Source organism: Podarcis raffonei, chromosome 4, assembly GCF_027172205.1.
Source record: "Podarcis raffonei isolate rPodRaf1 chromosome 4, rPodRaf1.pri, whole genome shotgun sequence".
Classification (NCBI taxonomy): domain Eukaryota; kingdom Metazoa; phylum Chordata; class Lepidosauria; order Squamata; family Lacertidae; genus Podarcis; species Podarcis raffonei.
The window spans coordinates 59,877,277-59,904,548 of record NC_070605.1 but is presented as its reverse complement, the minus strand read 5'-3'; the positions used below and the strand labels follow the sequence as shown (position 1 = coordinate 59,904,548).

The following is a 27,272-nucleotide window of genomic DNA, read 5'->3' as shown; positions in this document are numbered from 1 at the left end:
CTGTGGTCAGTTACAACCGGTGCCTCAGCCGAGCTGGCAATTTATTTGCTTGCCGCTGTACAAAGTGTGGGGGGGGGCGGGTGGAGAGAGGAGGGAGAAAGAGAAAACCATTGCTAACAAAATAATGTCAGCAAAGGCTGCAACACATTCTTGCGAGAGAGCAGCGCTTCGTGCCTACCGAGGCTCTTTCAGCACAAAGGCTTTTAGAGAGGAAGACGGGAGGGGGCGGGGGAGGGAGAGGAGGGAGCGAGAGCGCTCTCGTATTTCAGGGCTGTTGTCCCCCTGGGAACCAAGAACCAAGTGTAGCTTCAATCAAATGCTGACTTCTCCTTCGGGAACTCAGCAGGAAACCTGATCTCACAAGTTTATGCCTGCCTCCATCTACACGGGCTGGGCTCCCCCCACGCCCCCATCCGCCTTCCCTTTCATACCAGCAATTTGTATATAGAGACGAGATCCAATATTCCTGATTGAAAAGGAGATGAGGCGGGAGGGCGGGGAAATCAGGTCGGGGACTCTCCGTTCTTGCCAAAAGCAAAACAGCCTCGAAACATCCACGCAGGGCAGCCTCGCGTCGCATCCACTGGGGCGAAGCCGTTGTTCCAAGCTCGCAAGCCTCCTCCTCCTCCTCCCACCCGTATTCTTTATGCTCTTGATTACACGTACAAGGAATCTCCGGCGCTTAAGGCTGCAGCCCTCTTGGGTAGACTTCCTTGGGAAGAAGTCCCACTGAACTTAGTGGGGCTTACCTCCAAGGAAATGTGCCTGAGAGCGGACCTTTGGATGTTTGCTTCCGCACCCAGAAAGAACATCGTTACTCAGCAGTAAGCAAGGCTGCTCAGCCGGTGGTACCGGCTTCCTGGCCATTATTAGGATGGCTGCATCACAGCCCGAGGATCCCCTGCAGGATTTAGGCGCGCTCAACTGTTTGTAGGATCGGGCTCTTTGGTTAGATATAAGAAGCCACTGGAAACATATTTACGGTTCGCTCCGTCTCGACCCATTCGCCGAGACCAGATTAGCCGAACCACTTGGTTTCACGGATCCGGTTAGTTCCACTAAAACAATGCAACCTGATCGGCATAATAGTTTCAGCTCTACCTAGAATGGGAGCCCAGGCATGGGTCAGGTGGAACGCGCCCAAACAGCAACCTTGTGGCGAGAAACAATGTTCTCCGAGAGGCCACTGTCTACCCGGGCCACCCCATCTCCTCCTCCTCTCCAATCAATGATCAGGAAGGATTCTTGATGGGGAACTGCAGCTTCTTGTGCAAGACCAACTGCGAGCGTGGTTTACACAACCCGCCCGGCCAAGAAGCAGCCAGGAGGAAAGGGAGATGACAGGAACCGAGACTCAGTGGGGAGGAAGCGCACCAGTCACTTCCTGCTCTGAGGTTCCTTAACTGGGGGGAGGGGGGCGTTTCAGCCACTCCTCTCTCTCTTTTTTTACAACTCTGCTTGGCTTCTGCTTGTAAAGTGTTCCTGAAACTAACAACCCATGGTTCAAGTAACATCTCAGCTTGTTCAGAGCACAGGGGACAAAAGAACTCTCCCCTGGCCTACCTGAGATAGCGGATACCACAACAAACATATCAGCCTGAAAGCACCACCAAACCCTTTGCTTATTTTTTTGTTAAACCAGAGTCCTTATGCATGTCTACTAGAAAGTAAGCAAAATACTTACTCTCCAGAAAGTGAATAGGATTATTGCCAAATACTCCTTTTTCACCACCCCCATATATATTTTTTCCCAAGTGCTCCCCTTCTCTTTAATGTTGCCCTTATTTAGCAAACCCGGAATTCGCTTAATTGCTTTCTTTTGGCCTCCCCCAGCAACTTGCTCCTTTTGAAAATGCTGTAGGCACTCAAAAATATGCACACTCTACAATCTATCACTATGTCAGGAAAGGCCTTGCAGAGGTGGCATAGAACTACTGAGCAAACATAGCTCATGGATTGCTGCCACACATCTTATTTCGGGTTTGGGGTTTCCTTCAAGGAAGCCAGCCATCCTCCTGATAAGAATTTGCCTATGCCAATTATAATGTGCAAATGGGTAACCTGAAACTGCATATGTATTCATAAGTGAGCCTCAATGAGTTCACTGGCGCTTACTCCAAAGTAAGTACAGTATAGTATTCATCATATTGCAGCCGTTACCATGTTGCCCAAGCCACAGTAAATCCAGAATCACTTGATTCATTGATTGATTGCTTTGAACTCAGTGTACCTAGAAGTACATGCGTTAAGCTCTGTTGCCACAGTGCACACCCTGATAACTGAATCCTGATCTACAGGTTAAAGTTCACATTATGGAAGATGCCAGCATGGTTAAAGAGCAGTGTAAACAAAGGTATAAAAAGGTAAGAAGGTCCCCCTATTCCAAAATGAAAGTCTTGTCCTAATAAGGTGGTGGGAATTAAAAACACACAAGTTATGGCAAAACAAATGTGCTGGGTAAAAGAAGCCAGCACAGCAATTGAGAAGCAAAATTCTAAGTGCATATAACAACTAACATTTATTAAAATAATATACGGCTTTATAAGGCTTTGGGCTGGGTGTTCACCAGTATGCAGATGATACCCAGCTCTACCTCTCCTTAAAATCAGAACCAGTGAGGGCAGTGAAGGTCTTGTGTAAGTGTCTGGAGGTGGTTGGCGGCTAACAGATTGAGGCTGAATCCTGACAAGACAGAAGTTATTGGGGCACAGGGGGCGGGTGGGTGTGGGGGACTCCCTGGTCCTGAACAGGGTAACTGTGCCTCTGAAATAACAGGTGTGCAGCTTGGGAGTCATTTTGGATTCACAGCTGTCCATGGAGGCACAGGTCAAGTCTGTGTCCAGGGCAGCTGTTTATCAGGCTGAGACCCTACCTGCCTGCAGACTGTCTCACCAGAGTGGTGCATGCTCTAGTTATCTCCTGCTTGGACTACTGCAATGCACTCTACGTGGCGACCCAGAAACTACAACTAATCCAGAATGTGGCAGCTAGACTGGTGACTGGGAGTGGACACCGTGACCATATAACACCGGTCCTAAGGGATCTTTACTGGCTCCCAGTAGGTTTCCGAGCAGAATTCAAAGTGTTGGTGCAGACCTTTAAAGCCCTAAACGGCCTCGGCCCAGTATACCTGAAGGAGCATCTCTGCCCCCATTGCTCAGCCTGGACACTGAAGGCCTCCTCTGAGGGTCTTCTGCTGGTTCCCTCACTGCAAGAAGCGAAATTACAGGGAACCAGGCAGAGGGCCTTCTCAGTAACGGGGTCCCGGTAGTGGTTCCCTCCCTATGGAACACCTTCCCTTCAGATGTCAATGAAATAAACAACTATCTGACTTTTAGAATACATCTGAAGGCAGCCCTGTTTAGGGAAGTTTTTAAGGATGTTTTTATTATGTTTTTATATATGTTGTAAACCGTCCAGAGTGGCTGGGGAAACCCAGCCAGATGGTAGGGGTGCCATTATTATTATTATTATTATTATTATTATTATTATTATTATTATTACCATCCAGACAAGTCTTCTTAAGGATTGGTAACTGATTAAAGTATGAGTAGCAGAGGGTACAAATAAAGGAACAATTCCCTACAATTGAGAGAAATAAGCAGTGGGGTAGGATCAGACTTGAGACCTGTCCCCCATCCCCATAGACAATCTGAAATCCAGAACAAGTAACGAGGTAGCCAGGTTTATGGATAACATCCAAATCCTTCAGACTGTTAAGATCCCAAGTAGACTATGAAGAACTCCAAGATGGGCAATCTGCCAACAAGATGGCCAACAGGATTCTATCTAAGTGCAAAGTGATGCACACTGGGGCACAAAATCCTAACTTCATATGATGGGAGCTGACCTAGCAGTGACCAACCAGGAAAGATCCAGGGATCATGGCAGACAAATCAATGTGGGGGGGGGGGACGGACGGACCCAACTCAGTCAGTGTGCAGAAGTACAGTGGTACGTCGGGTTAATAACTTAATTCATTCTGGACGTCTGTTCTTAACCTGAAACTCTTCTTAACTGAGGTACCACTTTAGCTAATGGGGCCTCCCACTGCCGCTGCGCCACCGCCGCACAATTTCTATTTCTGGGTTAGGGGAGTCTGTAACCTGAAGCGTCTGTAACCCGAGGTACCACTGTATTGAAAGAGGCAAAGTCAACTTGCCACTCTGGGTATTCACTGCAGTCATATGTGGACAATCATGCAAGAAGGAACAGAGACAGGCTTGCATGTCTTTGCCCTCTTCCAGTACATCACCTTTATCCTTTTTGCAACCCTCCATGGACTTGAGGGGAAAATTCTAAAGCAGGGAACCCTCCTCCATGCAAGAAGGCTCCCAGCATGACTTAGAAACAGCAGGGTTCTGAGCTGTACATAAAGCCTCCATGAGTAGCTAGGTGAGGCTCCCTGCTTCAGACTTTTGCCTTCAAGTTTGTGGAGGGCTGTGAATAGGGTGAGATGACACACCAGCCTCTACATCACTGTTTACATGCAAGTGTGCCAAACAAACAGGGCTAGAAGTATAAGCCTTTCAGGGTACAAAGCCTTACAGCCTTTATCGATATTTGTGGTGGGGCCACTTTTGGAGCACTGCATGCAATTCTATTGCCCCATCTAAATAAGGAAACTATAGAATTGGAAAAGGTACACAGAAGGGGGGCTAATTCCTTACCAGGATAAAGACTTTTAAAGTTGTGAATAGTTTGAAGAGGGTATATGTGTTTTTAAAAAAAGTATCTCCACTTCTCAAAATACTAGAGTTTAATATTGCCCAATGACATGAATCAGAAGTCAATTCAGATCTGCCAAAGTAAATACTGCACAAAAGTAAATTTATGGAACTCACTGTCACAGGATGTGGTAATGCTACTAAATAGGATGGCTTATAGAGGATATCACAGCTCCTTCAAATGATAGCTAAATGGAACCCCCATTTTCAAAGGCCAATGTACCAGAATATTTTCTGCTGCCAGCTGGAGACCTACTTTTTCACCCAGGCATTTGTGGGTATTAGTGCCAGTAAGACTCCTATGCTATCATTTGTGCAGTGCTGCTTGTTGTGTTGATTTATTGTCTGCTCCCCTTTTCGTCTTATGGAATACTGCAATTTTTATATATTATTAATTGTATCTCACACTGGGTTTGTTTGTCAATGATGAGCAGGCCACTTATATTTTTTAAAAATATTATTATTATTACATAAATACCAGAGTCTGGGGACAGCTGTGTTGCCTTCCTGCCCTGCTTGTAGATTTCCCAGAGGCATCAGTCTGGCTACTGTTGAAAGAGAATGCTGGACTAAACGCATCTCCCCCCACCCCCAGTCTGGTCCAGCACTGCACTTCTTAAGGTCTTATTATAGGCTGTGCATGCTCAGATCTATATATACAGACATCAGAAATAAAACCAGCACAGCCCCAAATATAGTGCCCCATCAAATAGGGCCATTACAAGCCCCCAGGAATCTGTCAATCCCTGTCAATAATCTGGGCCCCAAATCTCACTTTCTATGAATGTGGGTTTAATGTGGCTTAGATATCCCTGGTTGAATTTATGCAGGGAATTATTATAAGCTACCCTGTTTTTGTTTGTTTGTTTGTTTGTTTGTTTGTTTAATGCTTGGGTAGTTTCAATCCATCCTAAATATTTACTCTGAAGAAAGCCCCAAGGATTTTAATGGAAACTACTTCCAAGGAAGTGTGCATAGGATGGCGGATATGACCTACTTCCAAGCAAGCAAGTTTGCTTCTCTAAGCCTGCACCCCCTCCTGCATTTAATAACACCACTGAAGTCTTCTGAAAAGCCTAAGCAAGATTGTCTTCATCTAAGCCTACAATTCACTTCCTTGATGGAAAGCACAACCTTGCAGTGCAAAAATAGACAACATCCGCTTACTTCTTACCCCCCCCACACACACACACCAAAACAAGCACAAAGTAAATATAGCCTGAACTCTACCAATTCACTTTCCTTCACTTTTCAAGAGGCTCCCAACCTAAGGGCAGCCATAACTGCAATTTTGTTCAGATGTGGGAAACTTTTATTCCTGTTCACTAGAGCTGTACCCTTCAATAGAAACATTAAGTCGGCATGCTCTCCCTTCTTAAACAAAAGAAATAGCAGCTGAGTAGACTGTTCTTGAAGTCTGACAAGTATCCCAGTTTGTGCATTTTTAGGATTCTGAAGTTGCAGTCCTTTGCACACTTCTTTAAGGAGAAGGCTTAACTGAGCAAAGTGGGCCTAGCTTCTGAGTAAAACGGGATCTTTCCGTGCTGCCGTAGCCCCCTGGACTGACTAGTAGCAGAATGCTTTCAAGTTAAACAACAACAGCACACAAATGAAAGCACTGAGGTTTAAGACATCAGCCCTCCAGACCTGGATGGAAGCCCCAGTTATTTTAGCGGGCCTTCCTTCCAACTAATTTGTTTATTATTTAGGTGTTAGAGGAGTGACCAGGTTTTTTGTTTTGTTTTTGTTTGTCTCAGTTTATGGTAGGCAGGCATTATGCTCAAGGATCCCACCTAAAGCTAAAATCGCATATAGTCAAAACATATAGGGTGCAATGGTGGATGGGATTGCGAAAGTCTTTCTGTCCGGACACACACACTCTTTCCATCCCCTTTTAATTCCCACACACCTACCTCAATTTTTTTGCTAATATGAATGCTCACAAGTTAAATGTGCTTAAATTGCAAGGTAACTGTACTGAGAAGCTAGTCCCATCGCCTTAATTAAAGCTTACTCCCAGAAAATGTGCACGGGACTGTAGCCTTAGACACTAAGTAAAGCAGGTCAAAGCTGCAATCCTATCCATACTTATTTGAATGAACACACACACACCCCAATGAACGAGCTTGCATAGGATCCAACCGCACAGAGAACATTTGCGAAGTGTCCCCAATATAAATGGTCAGCGCTGTTTCGTGGCTTCTTTTGCAGGCGTGTTCCAGAGAGCGGCTGCAGCGCACTTTGGGAGGAAGTGGGGTGCCTCCCCTCCCCCGCCCAGCTCTCCTGCTGCTACTAAATTAAGGCGATACAAAGTGCGCGGAATTCTTTCCTCTAAGGAGATGTGCCGCAGAGCGGAACAGTCACCCACCCCCTTTCCTAACGGTTCGCTGACTACACTCAACTCTCCGCACAGCCAGTTTCCAGGGAAGCGACTGCTGCCGGATTCTGTATTTTTCTCCTCTAATTGCCTTATGATCAAATTAAAACCTTGTCCTTGCCTTCTGGAAGACAAGACTCACTCGCGATCCAATATATTCTTTTTACTTAATAACGTATGAGAGGACACGGCCGAAATTCCATCAAGGGTCGGAACTCTTCCAAGGGACTCGCGCGGGTTTCCACGGTGGGATCGCTCAGGATTCCCACCCTCGCTCTCTGGAGCAGAGCCGGATAACGTTCAAAGCGACCCGAGCCACCTCCCTCTTCCTCCAAGTTCCACAGTTCTAAAAATAGACGCCTAGCTAAGAACCCAGGAGTTTAGCAGGTCTTTTACGTTTGTGCCTAGACATTAAATTTAGTTTAATTTAGCTTCCGGTGTTTAATTTTAGCCAGTCTTCCCCTTCCCCGCCCCCTTCTCTCCCTCTCATGCAAATCAATATGGCAATTACCATCTAAAAGCTTGCCCAGCCCCAGGTCAATGTAAATTGATCATTGTCCGCCTCCTACAAAATAACACCGGGAGCCTGTGGTGCATAATGAGATTATACTGGAAAGTGTCTTGCAGATCACGAAATTATATTTCATGCAGCCAAAGGATCGTCTTCCACGCGGGCTTCCTCCTACCTGCCCTCCTCACAGCACCGCAGCGGATGAAATGGGCCAGGTGTGTGTGCATAATTTAAATGCAAGCGGAAGGGCCAGGAAATGAGCTGCTGCCGCAGCTATCGCCGCTTTCTGCCCTGGCTTTCTAATCTTTGACAGGTAACCACGAGGCAAGAACCGCGTGCATAGGTTTCTCAAGTGATGAGGAATTTTAGTTTAGCCGTGTGTGTTGCCTAAGCTGCAAAGTACTTTGGTTCCCTAGCAAATAAGGAAAAGGACGACGCTTCAAGAGGACAAGCTGATTTTCTACGCGGTGTGGATGGGGCGGGGGGTGCTGCTGCTCGCTCCTTCGACTTGGTGGCCTCCTTGCTTTCTGCCCGAAAGTCAGCTCATCCATTAAGGAAGAGTCACCGCGCACGCCAGAGGAGCCCTTGTGAAACATTCGTTAACTTTTGCCAGGAAAGCACGCCCCGGCTGCTTGCTCGCTCGCTTGCGATTCAGGGCCCGACAGTTGAACAGGGCCGAGGAAAAGGGAGGTCGCTTCAGCGTAATTCTCGTTTATCAGCCCGGCTTGGGGGAAAGGACACACAAGGATTAAACGCAGCCAGCGCTGCTCGCGGAAATGGGAACTCCCCCTGTCTGCAAACGAGGCCTCCGCTCCACGCTCGAGTCAGGGAGGGCTCTAGCGTTCTTCCTCCCTCCCACCCCACCTCCTTCGGATGTAGTACACACACACACACACACACACACACACACACACGAGAGAGAGAGAGAGAGAGAGAGAGAGAGAGAGAGAGAGAGAGAGAGAGAGAGGACGACGTTAGTCTGGCTCTCTGGAAAGAATCTGCTTGATCTATTTAACTGGCTAGTGCAACATTGCGCGGAGAGGAAGGAAGAGGAGGAACATACGCACCCACCCACCGCCTCCCCTCCTCCCCACCTCCTCTCTCCCACCCTCGCTACCACTAGCATTTATTTTTAACAAGCAAGCCCAGCAGGCGAAAGCACCGGAGGCTGCGGTGCCGATCGTGTTGCATGGCTGTTTGTGAGGCCTCCCTGGAAATGGAGGGCTAAACGCGAGATGGTGCGTTGCGCCGCGACGCCTGGTATGTAAACCAAGCAAGCAGCCGCTGAACAGAAGCCGGGACAAGTCTGCTGTACAGGATAGACAGATAGATAGATAGATGATAGATGATAGATAGATAGATATAGATGATATAGATGATAGAAAGGGGCCTGATCCAAGGGGGCTTCTAAAATGCTTCAGTTCATTTCTACATTCGGTTAACACCTTCCAACCCACAGCAAAAGGCAGACAATTAAAAATAAATAAATCAGAAGGCTTATTTTAAGAAGGAGGGTTGTCTCCAGCCTAGTCCCCAACTCAGCTATAACTAAATGCCTTTGCCCCAGCTGACCATTAAAGCCTTTATCAGAGACGTAACTTCTGGTGGAGAGCTGGTGTTGTGTAGAAAGGAGTGTCAGGTTGGAAATCTTCTGCTCAAATCTCAGCTCGCCTAGTAGGAAGTCACTACTACACATATCATGCCTTAAAAGCACATATGAAGCACCCATTCCCAAGTATCCTGGGAACTGTAGTTTACCCTCTCAGAGCTACAATTCTCAGCAGTTTTAACAAACCACAGTTCCCTGGGTTCTTGGAGGTGCGTACCTTAAATGTACGTTGTGTAGGCAGCCTAGGTGACCTTGGGCAAGCCAAGCACAATTCTAGCCTACATTACAGAGGTGTTATTAAGGAATACTGAGGATGTGCTTAAAGCACTTTTGAGGGTTCAAAATGACTGCGCAAGTTGCCTCTGATAAAATGCACAGGACACTTTAGGAACGAGGTCTTGCGATATAAGGTCTTTTGGGTTTCTCATCCTCCCTCCAAGGAGCGAATAGCTAAACTACTACAGTGATACCTCAGGTTAAGAACTTAATTCGTTCTGGAGGTCTGTTCTTAACCTGAAACTGTTCTTAACCTGAAGCACCACTTTAGCTAACGGGGCCTCCTGCTGCTACTGCGACTCCGCTGCACGATTTCTGTTCTCATCCTGAAGCAAAGTTCTTAACCCAAGGTAATATTTCTGGGTTAGCGGAGTCTGTAACCTGAAGCGTATGTAACCTGAAGTGTATGTAACCCGAGGTACCACTGTATGCTGATATCACCTTCTCCTCATCACGCAGATAACCGTATACAGAGGCGGAGGGTGCCCCTTCAAGACTAAACTGGAGAAATGAATTTTCCAAATTTACACGGGACACTCCAGCCGCTAAACCAAATGTGTTTTGAAGCCGGGGGTCTTTTGACTGGCCACAACAGAAAACAGGCGTTGGCTGGCCTTGAAAATGGGCCTTGCTCTCTTCTTCCTGAAGTTAGGCAAGCCACCCAAAAAAATACTCCCTGCATCATAGTGTCTGTGGGGAGCTCCCTTTTCAACCCTCCTGTTTACAGAACGCTGTAGGAAGCCTGTGGCGATTGCAACAGGGACTTTTAAATTAGAAGTGCAAACTGGCCGGATGAAGGTGGGGGGAGGAGAGAGATGTAGCGGGACTCTAAGCCCCATGCCCTGAGCCCCTAAACACCTACAGTAAAGCCAGAGATTGCTCGCTGCTCCTTCAGTATTTCTGCAGCTGCTACAGTTATTTCGAGCCAAGGGCATGCGAAGCGCTGTGGAAAACACTGAAATAAAGGGGGGGCGGGAAATCCCATTAGAGGGAAAAGGCTAGGCTGGGAAAGGGGGAGCGAGATGCTCCCAAAGCAAGTACTTCGAAGCAGCGCCACGTTGGACTGGCCACAGCAGGTTAGCCCTTAGATCCTAAACAGAAGGAGGAGTGAGGAAGCCATCAGATTTCCAGGAGAGAAAACTTCCACAGGCGCAACCCGAGGCCCTGAAATGGACGGGGTTTGCTTCCATCTACTATCTTTAGAATCCAGGCGCTAGCTGCTCCGCCGTTTACGACTCCCTGGAAAGGCTTCCTGTGCCTGCGATCCAGGAGGCGCTTAAATTACGTCTGTGCAGCGAGGCCCATTAGCGTCGCAAAGGGAGCTTAACCGGCTTAAGCGCAAGGGTGTGGGAAATGCAGCCGCAGGGACTGAGGCTTGATTAGATGATCGGATTCTCACCCCCCCCCACACACACACCCGCTCCTTCCCATCCCTGGCTCGCTCGTTCTCCTAGGTGTATATATTTAGCTAGCAGACACCCAGAGGGGTTTAAAAAGACTCCGAGTTCCCTCCTCCCACAATCATGCAGCAAACACGTTCAAGAAGAACTGCTTGCAGGCAGCAGGGGAGCAACCGAGACTCTCATCTGCGTGGTTGATTACAGCCCTAAAACGGACGACGTGTAATTTCAGTTCTCGCTCCAGATCGTGGGCTTGATTTCCAGGGGCCCACTTATCCGAGGGAGGGAGGGAGCAAGCGAGAAGAGGGGAGAGGGGAGGAGGGGGGGAAGAGACGCTGTAGGCTTTATTTGTCCTCGTCCCTATTAGCTATGCAGCCAATCTATCATTTCCGGCGGTGCTTCCATCTAATTACCGATGTATTTAGATGTGACGTGCAAAGAACTGTCGAGCTGCCTGCTTGGCTCTGCGCGGACTCCTCGTCGGGAAGCTTTCCAGCGAGGGCTGGAGCGCTGCGAGCCAGGGCTCCAGACAAAGAGGGAAAGAACTGAGCCGCGTCGCGGGCAAATCCAACGCAAAGCAGCTTTCCTCCGGGGTGATAAAGGGCCAGAGAACCTCATTCGGGGGCAGCCGATGTCTGTGGGAAGGGGGGGAGGGGAGCTATTCCGCAGAGAAGGGCTTTGCTCTTCCCCTCCCACCCACCAGCCCTTCTCACAGAAAGGAGACCCCAAACAGAAGCGCGCACAGAGAGCCAGAGCCCCCGTTTGCTTCTGTCAAGTCTAATGTGTCTTAAGGCAGCCGCAGGTAAGTTTTGCCCCGGCTCTCTCCGCTTATATATTGACCAAACACAGGTGAGGCTCGCCCAGCCCCGTCGTATGGAACAAAGTCAGTCCCTACTGGGCACTCAAAAAACAAAGCACCCACACCACCCACTCCCCATTTCTAAGAAAGGGAGAGCTGGATTCTGCTCCTAAGGTTGTTCGCCTGGAGGTCTTTGGCCGGAGTGGCTCCGAATTCTCCGGTCTGGCTTTGTCCTTGTGAGCTATCCCTCCCTCCTCCTCCCTCCTCCCCCCTCCCCAGAATGGAGAAGAGAGCGCTGAGTGGATCTCCTGCTCCAACTCGACCCCCACCCCTTCTTCTTCCTCCTCCACCACCACGCCTGGCTCGCCTTGTGCTTCTCTGTGCTTGCCTGGCTCTGCCCCAACAGGACACGGGGTTAAGCGCGCTCAGCGGAGTTCCCAAACGACGAAACTTATGGGAACGGAAGAATCTGGCACTCGGCTAGAAAAGGAGGTTCCTGATGGTGGGAAACTGATCTTCACGGAGCATCGAGAGCAGCCCGAGGGATCGCGCCTCGGTCTCTCCCAACTTCCCCTCCCCCTGGAGAGAGAAGATTTCTGCAACTGCCAGCCTCAACCCTTCACGCAGAAAAATCTACCTCGGTTTCTGACTCCTGAAGGGTTAACACACACACATCCACACGCACCGAATCTCGCGGTGACCTTTTCCTTTGCGACTCCCCCCACTCTCAGGCTCCGGTTCTTCCGCTCGCAGGGAGCTTGGACGGCTGTCTAGACCGATCTATCACAGGCGAGCGAAACAATACCGGTGTGTGGGGGGGAGCCGCCTTCCCGTTTCTCTCCTCCTCCTCCAGCACAGCACCTCACCTTCGAGATGAAATGGGGTAACAAAGAACCATCATCCGCAGTACCAACAGCTGGTGGGTTTGCAGAGACCCCTGAAACACCCTCATGGCTGACAAACGGGGTTTTTGTCTGTCCCTGTTTAGCGCACGCTAAATGCGCGCGGCACGTTTTGTGTCCCGCAGTTGCCCTGGGCGAAGGGCCTGGGCTCCCCTCGGAGAAAGTGTGGGGAAAGAGGGGGAGAGGCAAGATTCCAGGCCTTCCAGAGAGTGGAGAACTTAATCATTGCGTCGGAAGGGCTGGTTCCCAGATTCCACTCTTCTTTGCTTGTCCAAAAACTCCTTGACTCTATCTGACCCCAGCTCGAAAACGAAGCAGTTTCCGGCTTAGTAGATGGAAAGGCCGATTCTGCAAAGAGCTGGGAAATAGCTAATGGGATGTGCGACTCATTGATCCAGAGGATACTTCCTAATTAACTCCCAGTCACCAATTCAAAGATCTCGTCTACTGTGGCAAACCTTGCGGGATGGAGGGCGGGGAGGAAATTCCAAGTCCTGCTTTTTACGGTCCGCCGAAAAGCCATTAAGGTTGTCTTGTTCGCAAAAAGACAAAACCCACCAGCTGCCACTTAAAACACCTATATAACATCCCCACAAGGCCGGTAAAGAGGAAACAGACAAAAAGACAAAACCTTAATTGAGTCCAGTCCTCCTGGCCTGCTTTACTCCAGAGCAGTTCCACAAGCTTCAATTAAGGGAGCACAAGGCAAGGGACGGGAGCTTTTATAACCACCAGGCCCTATCGCGAGGGCACCGCATCCCGCAGGCATGTCTGCCAACGCCAACATTGCCTAGACGGAACTGTGTGTGCGCGCATAAGAGAGAGAGAAAGAGAGCGCAAAGCTGGAAGCAGCCGCCTCCAGGAGCGGGACTCCCAAGATTAACAGCATGCAAATATGGCGGGGGGGGGAGTGGGAGCCGATCCACTTCGGCAATGCTGAATGCAGACACCACCCCCACTCCCCGGGGACAACTTAGTTTGGCCTCGGGGCTCTGTCTCCAAGGTCCCAGGGCGATCTTGCAAGGGCGCTTCGCTTTACTCCCCTTACAATGCGGGAGGGGAGAAGTCTCGCTGTCCTTATCTCTGCTGGCAGATAGTCTTCGTGGGGCCCGTCTAAGGAGCCCTTTGGCCTAGGCCTCATGGAAAAGTTTACAAAAGCTTGACAGATCCAGCCCGCGCGACCAGAACGAGCGCAGACCGCCCTTTTGCCAAGGGAGGCGAACGCGAAGCTGCGGGGCTTCCACCGAGCAGATGGAGAGCCGAGGAGGGAATTGCTCGGGAGAATTAAATACGGAAACAAGCTCCGAGGCGATTGCCATTAAAACACCAGCACGTATTTCCCTCGCAGCTTCTGATTCAAGGGGTTTTGGGGTTTTCCGATCTACGCTTCACTCTCTCTCCGCCCTCCCCCCCCCACCGCTTCCTTCCACCCACATACCTCGCTTTTCTGAATCTGAGACGCAGCCGGCGAGGCAGAAACGAAAGGCGAACGCTTCGCAAAACTAGAGATCGCCCCCGGACTGGCTTCGCAACAAACAAGCTACGTGCCTCAGATGCCGAGCGCAAGCAACCCCGGAGTTGGCTAGGGTTTTCCAGCCAACAGCCTCCGCCATCCGCTCCTGGGAGGCAAGTTCTCAACCTCCCCGGAGCCAGAAATGAAAGGTGCAAAGGACGCCCGAAATTCCTAACGGCGGCGCTGGACCTCTTCCCACCCCCACCCCAGACTAGCAACACAAAGTCTTTGAACTGGAACCACCAGCTCTAGCACATCGCCTCTCCGCCGCCCCCGAACCTTCTCGTTTATTCTCCCTCCCCCCCAACCCGCCCAACCGACTCCAACACCCCCCTCAAAAAAGTGGCCTCGAAAACAACCGGGAAGAAAACCTCCCACAGCCTCCGCAGTCTTGTTCCAAGAGCGTTTAGAAAAGCAACAAATACGCCCTACACACGCACCGAAAGCGAGAGCCTCTTTTTACCTCAATCACGTTGGCTGTCTCTTCCCGGTACTCATCTTTGAACTTCGCTGCCGGTGGGCCAAAAGGAGAGCCAAGCAGCTCTCCAAAAACGCTACTTTCCCCTCCACCCACTCTCCCCTTTCCCCCTGGGAGCCCAGAAGTGGCGGCTGCCAGAGGTGGGGCTTTTATAGCCCTTTCCAAATCCGAAAGATAAAAGAGGAGCGAGACGCCGGGAAGCCTCTTCTCTCGATCCCCCTCCGCCCGCCACCTCCTTCCTGCTGGAGCAGACAGAGCGCGACCGGCAGCTTCCCCTTTCCTCGTCGCTCTCTCGCTCGCTCGCTCCCCCCCCCCCACCTCGCGCCTCTCTTCACAACCCTGCAAACTTCAACAAACCCGCGCAACACATCCGCCCCTCGGAGCACTCCCCCCACCCGACGCCTCCGCGTCCCGCCTCTACCCGGCCAAGGCGCATTCAGGCGGTGACCGCTGTGCTCGCGAACATCTCCCTCGCCTCCACGCCGCCCTCCTCCTCGGAGCCCGGATCGTTTCAGGTTGAGAGACATTCTGGCAACGATCCCAACCGAGGAGAGGCAGGCTGGGAGCAACGCGCGCGCTCTCTCTCCTACGCGCACATACACACACACACACAGGCGCACCCCAGCCAGGTCTGGGGGCGGGGGGTGTTGAGGAAAAAGGTCGCCTCGTCGAGGTCCCCCCTCCCCACACACGGGAGAAGTGTACCAAGACTCAAGCGTACCGCATGCGATCGTCGCCCTTTTTGGTACTTGGCCGTCGCGGCGTTTCCGCAGAGAGAGAGAAAGAGAGACGCGAGAGAGAGAGAGGAGTTCAAAGGGGAGAGCGCTGACCTTAGCCTCGGCTCCGGAGATGCCGCCGCGGAGTCGCTCCGGCGTCGCTTGTAGCGTGTCCTCCCCAAAGCGAGCCACTCTCAGTCTGGGTGGGCGAGAAAAGTTTGCCAACCTCCGAGCCCAAGGGGGGGAGGAGAGAGACCCGGGCTGCCCCACGTCGGACAATCCGGCCACCGGCGGACCTCGGCAGGGCAGCTGGGGCTGCGCGGGTTGGAAGGGGGGAGAGCGAGACCTACGGTCACCCCGCTTGGCTACCGCTTGGGCTCAGCACCCCGCCAGCAGCAGGCTCCCTCCGGCTGCCCGAGGGCTCGGCTCTGGCAGCGCCATGTTGCTGGTGTGGCTGCTCCGGGCTGGGCTCGACGGCTCCTGGCGACGGCGCCTACATGCTCTTTCTTCCCTGGCGAGAGCCCCGCGTCCTGGCGGCGGCGTGTGCGTGTGTGTGGCTGGGCTGGCTCTGGGGATTTAATCCACCGGGAAAGCCGCTCTTCCTCACCTTGCCGCTGGGAGAGCAGGCTCCGTCTGCTGCACGCTGCCCCCCTTCGCCTCCTCTCCTCCACCGCCTCCTCCTTCCCTTCCCCGCCCTCTCCTCTTTCCCCTCCCCCCGGCGGGCTCAGCACTCAGGGAGCCGCCGCCAGTAGAGGCAGCGGCAGCGGCAGCAGCACAGCCACCTCCACTCCGCTCTCCCAAGCAGCAGCGAGGCTTCTCTTTCCCCCGCGCTCTCCCGGAGCTGCCTCTTTTCTTTCCTTTTTCCCCTTTCTCCAAGGCTTTTCGCTTTCTCTCCTTAATTGATTCCCCCTCCACTCCGCGGCGTTTCCTGGCTGCTTCCCCCCCCCTTCGCCTCTCTCTCCTCCTCGCTCTGCTTGCCTTGCCCTGCCCTGCCTGAGGGCGCCCTGAGGAGACTCCGCTCTCCTTTTTGACCAGGCGAGGTGGAAAAAAGGGGGAAAGTCTCTTCCCGCCCCCTCGCCAGACTCCCAGCTCAGCTCGGCTCGGCTCGCTACCCAGAAGGCCAGTGGAGAGAGAGCCGCAATTACCATAAAGCTCCTCTCCCTCCGCTTCGCCAAGCTGTCAAAGCCCCGGCAGCAGCGGCAACGGCAGCAGCAGGCGCAGCCAGACCCCCGCCAGCCAGCCCGCCCGCCCGCCCGGCTTCCTCTCCTTTTTTCGCCCGCGGCAGAAGGCTTCGCTCTCCCCCTTCCGCGACCTCCTCGCCAAGCCGAGAGAGCGCGGGCTCTTCTCCGCCTCAATATCGGCTTCTCGCAAGAGCACCTTCCCGCGTGTCGCGTGTGTGTTGTTCGCGACCCCTTTTCTCCCTTTTCCTCAGCCCTTCATTAAGAGTCTTTTCAAACAGGGGGGTGAGAGAGAAGGAGAAGCCCTCCACCTCGTAAACGGCGTCCTCATAACCTTGTATGAGGCGGAAGGAGGACGGCGCTGCCTATTCATTCCCCCTCCCCTCACGCGCCAAATATATAAATATATTTCCTCAGGTGTGGAAAACCGCGCTCTTCCTCCTTCCCCCCACGTTCATCTGCCTCTCTTTGCGTTTCCCTGAGAACCCCAAATGGGCTGTTTCTTTGTTCCCCTCCCCCTCCCTCCCCTTCCCCCCACCCGCGCGCGTTCCATTGTCGCGCACAGCCTGCCCAAAGTGGAACGTCTTCTTCGTGTTCTCTCTCTCTCTCTCTCCCCCAGTCTTATCTGGCCACCACTCTTCCCCTGGGGGGAAAATGCCTCTCCGCCCTCTCTTTTCTTTCCTTTTTTTAGATAACTGTGTGGTGTCCCGCTTTCATCCCAACCTGTATTTAAAGACTCCCTCCAAACGAGCAATTTCCCTTTATCTCTCCTTTCCAGAAGCACGCAAGCCACCGTTCCCCTCCAGTGTACCCCCTGCACCCACGACTCTTCAACATCCTTCATTTTACCACCAGTCGCTGTTTTCATACTCCGACGTGGGGCTTTCTTTCTCGCCCCTTTGCCCTCGAGCCTTTCTGGGTGAGGAGAACCATTCGGTTCTCAAGAAGCTACTTTCCGGAGTGCCCCCAAAACCGATTCCCTCCCCATTGGTGCCTAAACAAGGCACCGCGTGGTTCCCACCTCTGAAACTCCCAAACACGTTTTTTTGTCACGGCGTGTGAATCGCTTGGGAAGGTGGGGCGAGAGGGGTTTCTCCCCCCCCCTTCGCTGTAATTCTAGTACCGGCTGGAGATTTCTCTGTCGGCCTTTTGATCTCTCGCTCGCCAGGATGGTCGTTATCTTGCGTATCTACTTACTTTGGTAGCGCTGACTCGGCAGGTCAGCTAGTAAATGTCGGGTTCAGGACGCCCCATCTTGACTGATCCTCGCTTGTTCGGTTCTCCCTCGCACAGCGCGTGATTCTTTATGGCTTTCCCAGCGATTGCTGGAATTAACAGCAAGGCGCCGGCTACAAGATTTAACCCTATAGACTTCGGGAAGTGGTGGTGTGTGTTGGGGGTGCGCGCGCGCTTGCGCGCCCTCGCTCATTCAGGGACACTTCTTTAACCAGGATGGTGTGTGCAGCATCGGGGGGGGGGATCACTGGCTCCCACTGCAGTCCTCCTCTCTGCACGTTTACTTCGTAGTAAGCCTCACTGAACACAGTGGAACTTGCTTCTAAGGAAACGTGCCACAGGATTGCGCTGTAGAGGTATCGGGTCCCTACTCGCGAGAGTGCAGCTTCCACAGGGTAATCCGACAGGTAATCCAAACATGATTGTCAGGAAAGTTTGGGGCCCCGGATTTATCTGATTCGGATTAGACGTGTCTAGGTTTTTAGCTGTAAGAGAAGGGCGTGGGGGGAGGGGAGCACAAACCAGCCGGGTGGAATTGAATGGAATTTTATTGTCACTGACTACAGAGGTGATTATACCAAGCCCTCGCTCTTAATTTTCGCTCCAGCGTCCTTAAAACACTCTTATGTTGCCTGCATAAGCTGTTTATACCTAGGTAAGTATGCTAGGAGCTGCGGCATCCCGAGCGATTAGCTATTTCAACGCCGACGAGCGCGCCAGCCTGTTCCTCGCGAAGTCCAGGAATCTGTGGGAAAGAAGGGGAAATGTTTAAACCCGGTCCCTAGCAACATTTGCCTTGATTAAAAAAGTTGCTTACTCAGTATGCAGTTTCCTTCTTTAATTATGCGAATCTCTTACGTTTTAATGGAAAGCAGGAGATTCTTAAAAGTAGAGTCTGCTAGGAGGATTTGGAAACCTAAACCCCAAGTTCTTATCTCATGCATAATCGCTTGATTGTTTTGATACCTATTTCTAGCCAGAAAGCTAATATTCTGTTGGATTTTATTTTTACCTTGCATCTATACAAGAGAGAGGGAGGCGTGGAAAGCCTCCTCTTCGCTTTCAAAGCAGAAGTGAAAGATATCTACCGTTTGTAACCCGAAACGCTGGGCACACAAGCTTTTCAGCTTCTTAAAACCAGCTGATAGAAATGGCAAAAAGGCATCGCTTTCCCAAGCTGGAGGGTAAATACTCTTAAGGGGGAGGGGAGGGGAGAGTAAAGAAACAAGTTGCCAATGAAGTGTGTGCATTGCAAATGCGTCGGGAAGGTTTTCCTCCAGAGGTGCCTGGAAGTGGAGTTTAAAATCCGATATGGAGGGGGTGGGTTGCATATTGTTCCCAGTTTATGAGCTTTGCATCTGAAAACCATCCTACACGTTTTTTCAATCTCCGGCAACGAGTGCAAGGACACCTGGCCCATTACATTGTAAAGCTATTTTTTATAAAGACGTTTTAGGGCTAGACATTAAAAGTTATTAGACGGAGCACACGTGAGGTACAGACATGCAGCTGGATGGCGGTGGGGGTGGAAGGCCTCTGTTAGATACATATGCATTTCCCCCGTATCCAGAGATAAAAAAGGGAAAACTGGGAGAAGGAAGTCCTTGTCGAAATGTCCTGCTTTTACTTTCACTTCTTTTGCTGGACAAGCAAGTGTAGATGTTTGCTTGCAAAGTGGGTCGATTCTGTATTTAAAACTGTTTTAAAATCATATCCGTTTAATTTTCTGAGGAACCTTTGAATATGGTCACGACAGCATGTGCGGAGGCTCTAGCACAAAAAAACCATTCCGAGTCTCTGAGTGTGTATGGTCGAGCCTTCAGAAAAGGAAAGGACAAATTCCTTAAAAATAAAATAAAAAATACAGTGGAAATACTGAACCTGCCTGCCGAACAACACAACTGAGTCGAAGTCCTCGGATTGTAAGACTGGTTTCATTAACGCCATTATTTAACTAGTTTATGAGGGACCGAGCTGCCTAGACGTTCCGCGTCTCAAGGACCCGGAACATTTGCTGGCGCAGGGTCTTTCCAAGCAAGTTCTTAGCGATCACACGGGTTGTTTTTGTTTTCAGATTTTATTTTACGCTCCTTGAGTGGCTGTCTTCCCCACCCCCACCCGGTGAGGATTCACAGAGGTTGCAAACGCAACGCCTCCCGAGTTCCCCAGGCATTGTGTGTGTGAAGGGGGGGTCGTCTCGGTCGCTAAGTCTACCCCCTGCCCCGCGTTCACCCCGCCTGTGTTTTGCTAAGCAGAATCGCCGAGGGAGCCTTCGCCGAAGGAACTGAGGCCGCAAATCGCCAGGCCTCTTTCCCTCCCTTCCTCCCTCGCCTCCTCTGAGAGCTGACCCTCGGGTCAGGCCGTTGTGCGTTGCGCTGGGGTGGGGGGAGAGAAGAGGAGCATTGGAGAGCGAGCGGAGCCAGCGAGCCGTAGACGCTAGCGCTCCTCGGGACCGAAAGCATCGGAGAGGGAAATCCACGCCAAAAAAACAGCCGCTGCGGGCACGCCGAGCGTTTAAAGACCTCCTGAAGGCAGCGCTGCTGTGGAGGACGGGCCAGAAGCGCCTCTCTGCGGAGCTGGGAGGCGAGGGGAACCGCGTAGCTGCAGCCTTTCGCCTCGCTCTGGCTGTTTGGCGCGACAATGGATTCACACGGCACCGGCCCTTCTTTTCTGAACTCCACGTGGCTCCCCGCTGGCCCCTTTTCCAGGCAGCGCTGCATCCCGAAGCAGCAGGCCGGTCTCTTGGCAAGGCACGTAATCAATCACCGGAGCCGCGCCGCGCTGGAGGCCCCGGGCCTGATCAACCTCGGCCCGTGACTCAGTCCTTTTCTCCTTCCTAAGGGTGTCGCCAGGATTAAATTCATTAGCGGTCTGCTCGGCTACGGCGGCGCACAGCGCCGAGGAAAAAGCCTATAAATAACCCGGCGCTCTCCCGAGCTCTGAATGGCCCTGCTTGAGTGTGCGTTAAATCAAGCCGTTGCCGCCGCTTCCTGGGAGCCTGCTTTAATGGGAGTGTAGAAATCTGAATAACAAAACAAGGCCACCTTGGCTTGGCCTTAGACAGAGGCTCTGACCACTCTTGCACGCCTGATTTCACCATCAGGAAAACAAAAGACATTGAAATTAATATTTTTCCCTCACCCCACTTAAAACACACACACACCTGGCGCGCCAGCAGAGGGGGGCCGGAGCTGGAAGTCCGTGCTGTTTTTCTGGGCCAATGGGTGGCGGAGCAATGCGTGGCTTTCTGCTGGCCCCAAAGTGATCGAAATGTGTGCTAGCAGGCGAAAAACCTCTCCGGCTGCCGCTGCCAAGTTTCTAACAGGGATTGTGTTCCGTCCTGGAAAGTCACACACTTGGGCTGCAATCCTAAACAAACGGACTGGGGAGCAAGTTCCACTGAAATCAATGGGGCTTACTTCTGCGTAAACATAAGTAGGCGTGGAGGCACGACCATGTTTTCAACTCTCAGTGGTTGCAGTTCGAGTGGAAACGTCGGCCGGCGTTGGCCCTGGCCCACACAGAGCTCCGGTGCGCGCTCGGCAGACAGGAAAGAACATGTTTCAGATTTTGTGAGGCATGTGACACAGATGCAGCGCACCGGCAACTGAGAGAGAAGCCACAAGGCCTCGACTTCTAACCCTGAAACGTTAAAAAAAGAAGCAGCTATGAAAGGCAGACGAGTCACAGATAAAGTTCTGCCTCCTCTAGCTTAGTATGCATTTAAAACACTCTCAACCCTAAAAGTATATGCATACAATTGCCAGTATTCTTTTTATTCTTCTTCTTTTATGAGGCCTAAAAAAGAGCCAGATCCATTAATTCAAGCTAACGTCTTCTCTCTGGTTCAGCACCACAACCAGATAGACTGGAGCGAACCAAGGCTCCAACCTTGGATAGCTGAGGAACAACTGTTGTTCCACCTAAGCCAGCGCGTACAGATCTATGGGTCTGTTGCTTGCTTTTTGCGCCTGTGGTGGACGGACCCTGTTCCGCAGGTTGTTGTGAGGCTGTCCCGCCACAATCCACTCTTGCTTCCTAGGGAGAAAGCAGCCATTCTGTCTGCAGGAGACAGAAGCAACCGCATAATGGGTGAAAGTGTCAATGAACAAAGGGTTCCGGAGTGTGTGGGAGGGGAGTATTCCTGTTTCACCTACATTTTCCAAGCTCCCCCAGGCCTACTTCTCACAAACAGCAGATTGTGTCGCTGGCAATCATTTGTCTTGATTTCAGACAGTACCTGAGGGCTCGTTTGATGGAATGCTTCGAGACACCATCACCCTGCTAACAATAATTTTAAAAAACCCACCTATTTCTATACCATGTATTTAAAGTACATAGCTTCCCCCACATAGTCTTGGGAACTGTAGTTTACCCCGACAGACTGCAGTTCCCAGGAATCTCTGTGGAGAACCATGCACTTCAAATGTGCTTTAAATGTATTGTGTCTAGAGCCGCTGCAGGGTAGCACGTTAAGGAGAAGGCTACACAGAACCGCTCTCCCTGGCACCTGGTTGCGCTGTATCGGGTTGTTTTTATTTTCAAGGAGAGGGCATTCAGTCAAGCTGGATACCAGACCTGCAGTGCTTAGTAGGGCAATTCGGGTGTCGGTTTAGCACCTCATCTGCCATTTGTAAGAAAATGACTTAAAGCATATTAACAATTGGGTATTTTTGTTGTTGAAATCGGAATATAGGGGTTTCTGTGGACATGGCCATAAACCTGCATTGGAAACAGTGGAGTGAAACCGCCCCTTTAGCCCTATTGGAGACAGAAATTGGTCGTGCCAGGAGGCCAAAGCAAAGGAGAGAGCCATTTCCAAACAGCTCATCCTCATCCTTCCCTCCGATAAGGTGGCTCTCCCACAAAGATACAGTATCGGATGCTTCGAGGCATATATTTTATTGAAAGAGCAGAGCCTTTCAACTACACGGGATTTTTCTTCAGGCAGATCTACCTGAGGAAGATTTCCTTGCATTGCAGAAACTGGTTCTCCGCCTCAGGCAATGCAGCCCAACCTGCCTGGTGTGCCAGAAGAACTATCGGGGATCTTAGGTTTCCTACTCTTGAGGTAGCGACACAGGAAACACTTTTGTTAACTGGGAAGGCTTTAGATGGCCTTCCTGTAGGAAGGAGGCTCAATTTAAGCCCGCTTTTGAAACACCAACAGCAGCACCACCATCATAACAACAACAACAACAACAGCAGCAGCAGCAGCAGCAGCACACCGTTGATCGAGGGCTGAACGGCAGCCACTTGTGGCTGTTTACTACCTCGGCCATTTTGATTGTCTTGCATGCTGGGGCTGGAAATCCTGGGAGTGTTTCCAAGGGGACTCGCCAAGAGCAGCTCTTCCCAGCAGAGCGCACACCTCGGCCTCCGCCTGTCTGTCACTTCTGGGGTGCAGCCGGGAAAGGGAAGGCAGTGACATGCCTTGCAGGGCGGCTCGGAAGGGGGGCGAGTGTAGGACAAGCCTCGCGCTGCTCTGACAGCCAATCACGGAGCGCTGGTGACAGTCTGTGAAAGGGCTACTGTCTTCAACCCTGTCCAGTTCTTCTCGCAGTCACATGCAGCTGCGACGCAGGGCCCTGCTGTGCCGTGGGGTGGGGTGGAGGAGGCGGAGAAGATAAACAAGGAGAGCGCAAAAGGATCACCTCCTCACATGTCTCGACCTTTGCCTCTCAGCAAAAGGCTCAGTTCCTGCAGAAACAAACAACAAAAACATCTCCCCACCCCCCTTAAAACAAAAGCAAGAGGCCAAGATGCCGAACAGCAAGGATGGCTGATCTGTGCCCCCCCCCAGCTATTACTACTGGACTTCACCAGTTCCAACCAGCACAGCCGAGGGTCAGGGATGATGGGAGCTGTAGTGCAAAACACTTGGAATGTCACAGGTCCCACAACCACCACTGTCACTGTGAGAACAGGATAGTTGACTAGATTAGCTTTCCTTGGGTTCATAAGTATTAAGTAGAAGTCCTGTTAAGCTGGATGGGTCTTGCTCTCAGGGAAGTGTGTATCGCAGGGCTGAGGAACCTCCTCTTCCACTTGTTGTTGGACTACAGCTTCCATCCTCCCTGACCACTGTCCATGCTGGCTAGGTTTGATGGGAGCTGGAAGTGTCACTAGATCTGGAGGATGGGAAGTTCTTCAGCCCTAATGAGTAGGACTGCAGCCTTTATCTCCACATCAAGTAACCTCTGACTCACAACATCTAGCTAAAATCACTTTCGGCTTCCCCTCCAGCATTAGACTGCAGAACCATCCTAACAGTCATTACTTGGAAGCAACTCCTACTCAGACCAGCCCAATCAATTCTGTGCATGTTGAGTTGGAAAATAAGTCCTGGGGAGTTCCATGAGATTTACATCTCAGTCCGTAGAGCAGAAGATTCTTAATCTCAGGGTCATGGGTTAAGCTCCATGCTGGGCAAAAGATTCCTGCATTGCAGGGGGCTGGACCAGATGAGTCTGTGGTCCCTTCCAACTCTACGATTCTATATATATCCCTCAATTTGTGCACAGACAGGGCTCCTTCGAGAAATATATTTCCAGATGTGCAAGGCAGCCCATGATACATTAGCTTTGTTTGTTTGTTTGTTTGGTTGGTTGGTTGGTTTTCACAATGCTTCCAACTTCAAAGTGATTACTTTCTAAATGCCTTATTGTGTGAACTTTATGAAGCAGGGCTATGGAAAGTATAGGAAATTTATTTGAATCACAGGGCGGCACGTATTTAGTATCTGAACCTTCACTGACATGCGAGGGATCTCAAGGAAGGTAGGAGCATTTGCCAGCACAATGGATGGGGCTCATTTTGAACCAGTGGTCACTTTTACCCTGCTCTCAATGTCTGCTGTGGCCCTTCACCACAATAACATATGGGGTGACCCTGAACTTGTGCCAAGTGTATTTTTGGCATTATCCAAGAGTGACCGTAGTTAGCACTACTTTAAGCACAGGCTGGAGTACAAAAACCTTCAATCATAAATACCCTTAGAAATTGGGAAGAGGCTACAGCCAAACTCATAAATGTGCAGTCGGCTGGGGGGGGGGTGGAGAGAGAGACAGCCCTCCCCCCCTCAGGACCAGAGCCTAGTTCTCACTGTGATGGTAAAATGTCTTTCTGGGCTGTGCCACTTCACTCTGGAAAATACAAAATGCTCCACCATGGAAGCATATTCTGTGCACCTAGAAAACTAGCACACTAGGTAGAAACATAGGCTAGAATCCTTCTCTATGGCATGCTAGTCTTCTGGGTGCAGGATTTGTGTGCATGCGTGTTCTGTGAAGGAGCATTCGACCGCTATCTGGTTTCTGAGGTGACACAGCCAGGCACAGGTTTATCACCTCACTGTGAAAATTAGGCCCGGAAACCAGCCATCGTGATCCCTCTACCAAATTGCATTCTCAACTCCCGGGAATGGGAAATGCTGTTAGTTTCCAGAGAGGGTTTCTTTCTGCCGACACTGGCTTTTGTTTTAATTATTGGATGCAGGCGATGAATCATTCTCTGCCACCTTCTGCTTGAAAAGGAGGGGAGGAGGAAGCCATTTCTTTTCCTGGGCTGCCCTTGTGTGCAGCTGGTTCTCTGGAGCCACCATGGTGGTTGTATCTGGGCTCCTTTTTATTGAGAACTAAAGGCGACGGCGGCAGCCGCAGCCGCAGCAGCAAGCAGGCCAGAACACCAGAGAGAGAGAGAGCGTAGCGCTGAACAGTCCTTGTGGCCAAGCTGGATTTTCCGTTCATGCTGAGGAGCTCACGCAGCAACAGCAAATTTTCTGGCCTGCCTGAGCACGAAGGAAATGACAATGCGGATTGTTAGAGCTGGGCCAGAGAAATTGTGTGAAGTGGATAAAGCCTTCATTTCTTTTCTTTTTTTAAAGTGTTTTAAATAGTGTGCTAGTTAAAATAAAACCACTGATTATTTTGAAGGCTTCTAACAAAGACACTTCCTGGCTTCTTTGTGTGTGTTTTTAAGTTAGAGAGGCAACACCAGTGTAATCGCCTATTAGCAAAATGTCCTTGGGAACTTTCTAAAGTAAGGAACGTGTCATGTGTGAATGCCATTATTTCTAGATACAAAACATGGACATTCTTTTCAGAACCTTACAGGTCTAGGTGATAGAAGGGACCCTGAGAGTCATCTAGTCCAACTCCCTGCAAAGGGAAGGACTTAAAGAAAAATCAACATGGGACTGAACCAAAATATATTTTGTTATGGAGAGGAATTTTTTTGCTTCCTTCCCCAGTCTAAAAACAGCCCAATACACAGACAGGTTAACAAAGAATCCCATGGAAATTCAATAGAGCCACATGGACACAACCTCAGCTACACCCTTCTTAACTAGGTTGTGAGTTTGGCTATGAATCAAGCACACTGGCTAGCCATGGAAAAACATCTGCTTACAAGCACACTCCTTAAAACCACAAGAAACACGATCTAAAATTTCAAACTCCTTCTGCCTGATTAATCCTGGCCAAGCCAAAACGTACCCATTTCCTCTATTCCAGGCCATAACTGGCCACATTAGGGAGTAATGAAATTACAAGGATTTGTTAATCTAGCCTCTGGATCTCTGAAACACAGAGACACAATAGCCAATTTCCAGAACAGCTGTGCAGAACGTAGGGGAAGGGGCTGGTGGCTTGATCACTTTGTAGAAACTGTGTAGGTAATTATTTGTCCACAAGGGTCCTGTGGGAGTGTCAGCATGTGGGGACTGCTTACAGCAGAATTGAGGTCTCAGAAGCCATTATAAAGGAAACACCTTTCCTCAGGCACCTGGGACCTTAGGTATGCTGAGGCCCAGTAGCTTCTTCCCTCAGGGCCAGCCCAACTCAGGAGGCTTGGCAAGGCAGTCACTGCAGACAGCAGGATGGGAACAGCTGGGAGGGGGTGGCAGATTCAGGCCCCCCAAGGAACGTACTGCTTCCTGCTTCCTGTGCATTGTCACCTACCTTCTCCCCCACACCTTCTCTGGCCTCTTTTTTCCCCTCCCCCACCTTCTTCAGCACACTGGACTTCTCCAGGCTGCCTCCAGTCACCTCAGGTAGAGGCAGCACGGGTGGCAGAGGAGGAGGTTGGGGGCACATTTTCTGTAGCAAAACATATTGGGCTGGCTGGTCCAGCTTTCCCTCTGCTCTCCTCATCTGAACTAGAGTTGTGAGGTAAGGCAAAGGCAGCTTCCTTCCCAGTACCAACAAAGAACCAGATGCGCAAATCAGAATTCCTCTGCAATTGTGGTTACCTAAAACCCTCTTCAGAAGGATAAAGGACTAAGGAAGCAGGACCATGAAAAGCCAAGCTTGGAGGTTGTCCGCAGACCTCTTACCAAGCTGAACCTAGATGCAATACTTTGAAGTAAAGCCCATTTGTTTCAAACTCCGGTGATTGTACTCAAATGGGCAACCAGGATAAAAGCATAGGTATGTGTCACTTGCTTTAAAAAGTGGATGTAAAGGCCACAGTGCTCCACACATAAAAAAATGTAGCCCAAGCAAACTTGCTAGTGAAATGAGGTGGATGGAAGCCAATATTCACATTGATC

At 50.8% G+C, this 27,272-nt stretch overlaps 1 protein-coding gene across 7 annotated transcripts in view; it reads right to left on the bottom strand.

The window, feature by feature from the left end:
- The window catches only part of BCOR (BCL6 corepressor), an 88,304-nt gene extending 70,530 nt beyond the window's left edge, over window positions 1-17,774 (bottom strand). For 5 of the 7 annotated variants that reach the window (XM_053386915.1, XM_053386922.1, XM_053386924.1 and 2 more), the window contains exon 1: window positions 15,423-15,967. The gene's annotated coding sequence lies outside the window, so the exon portion shown is untranslated. Of the gene's footprint in view, window positions 1-14,577; window positions 14,824-15,422; window positions 15,968-17,683 lie in introns of those variants that run through there. The other 2 variants (XM_053386919.1, XM_053386916.1) reach the window with 2 other exon arrangements.
- Window positions 17,775-27,272: the final 9,498 nt, after the last annotated feature.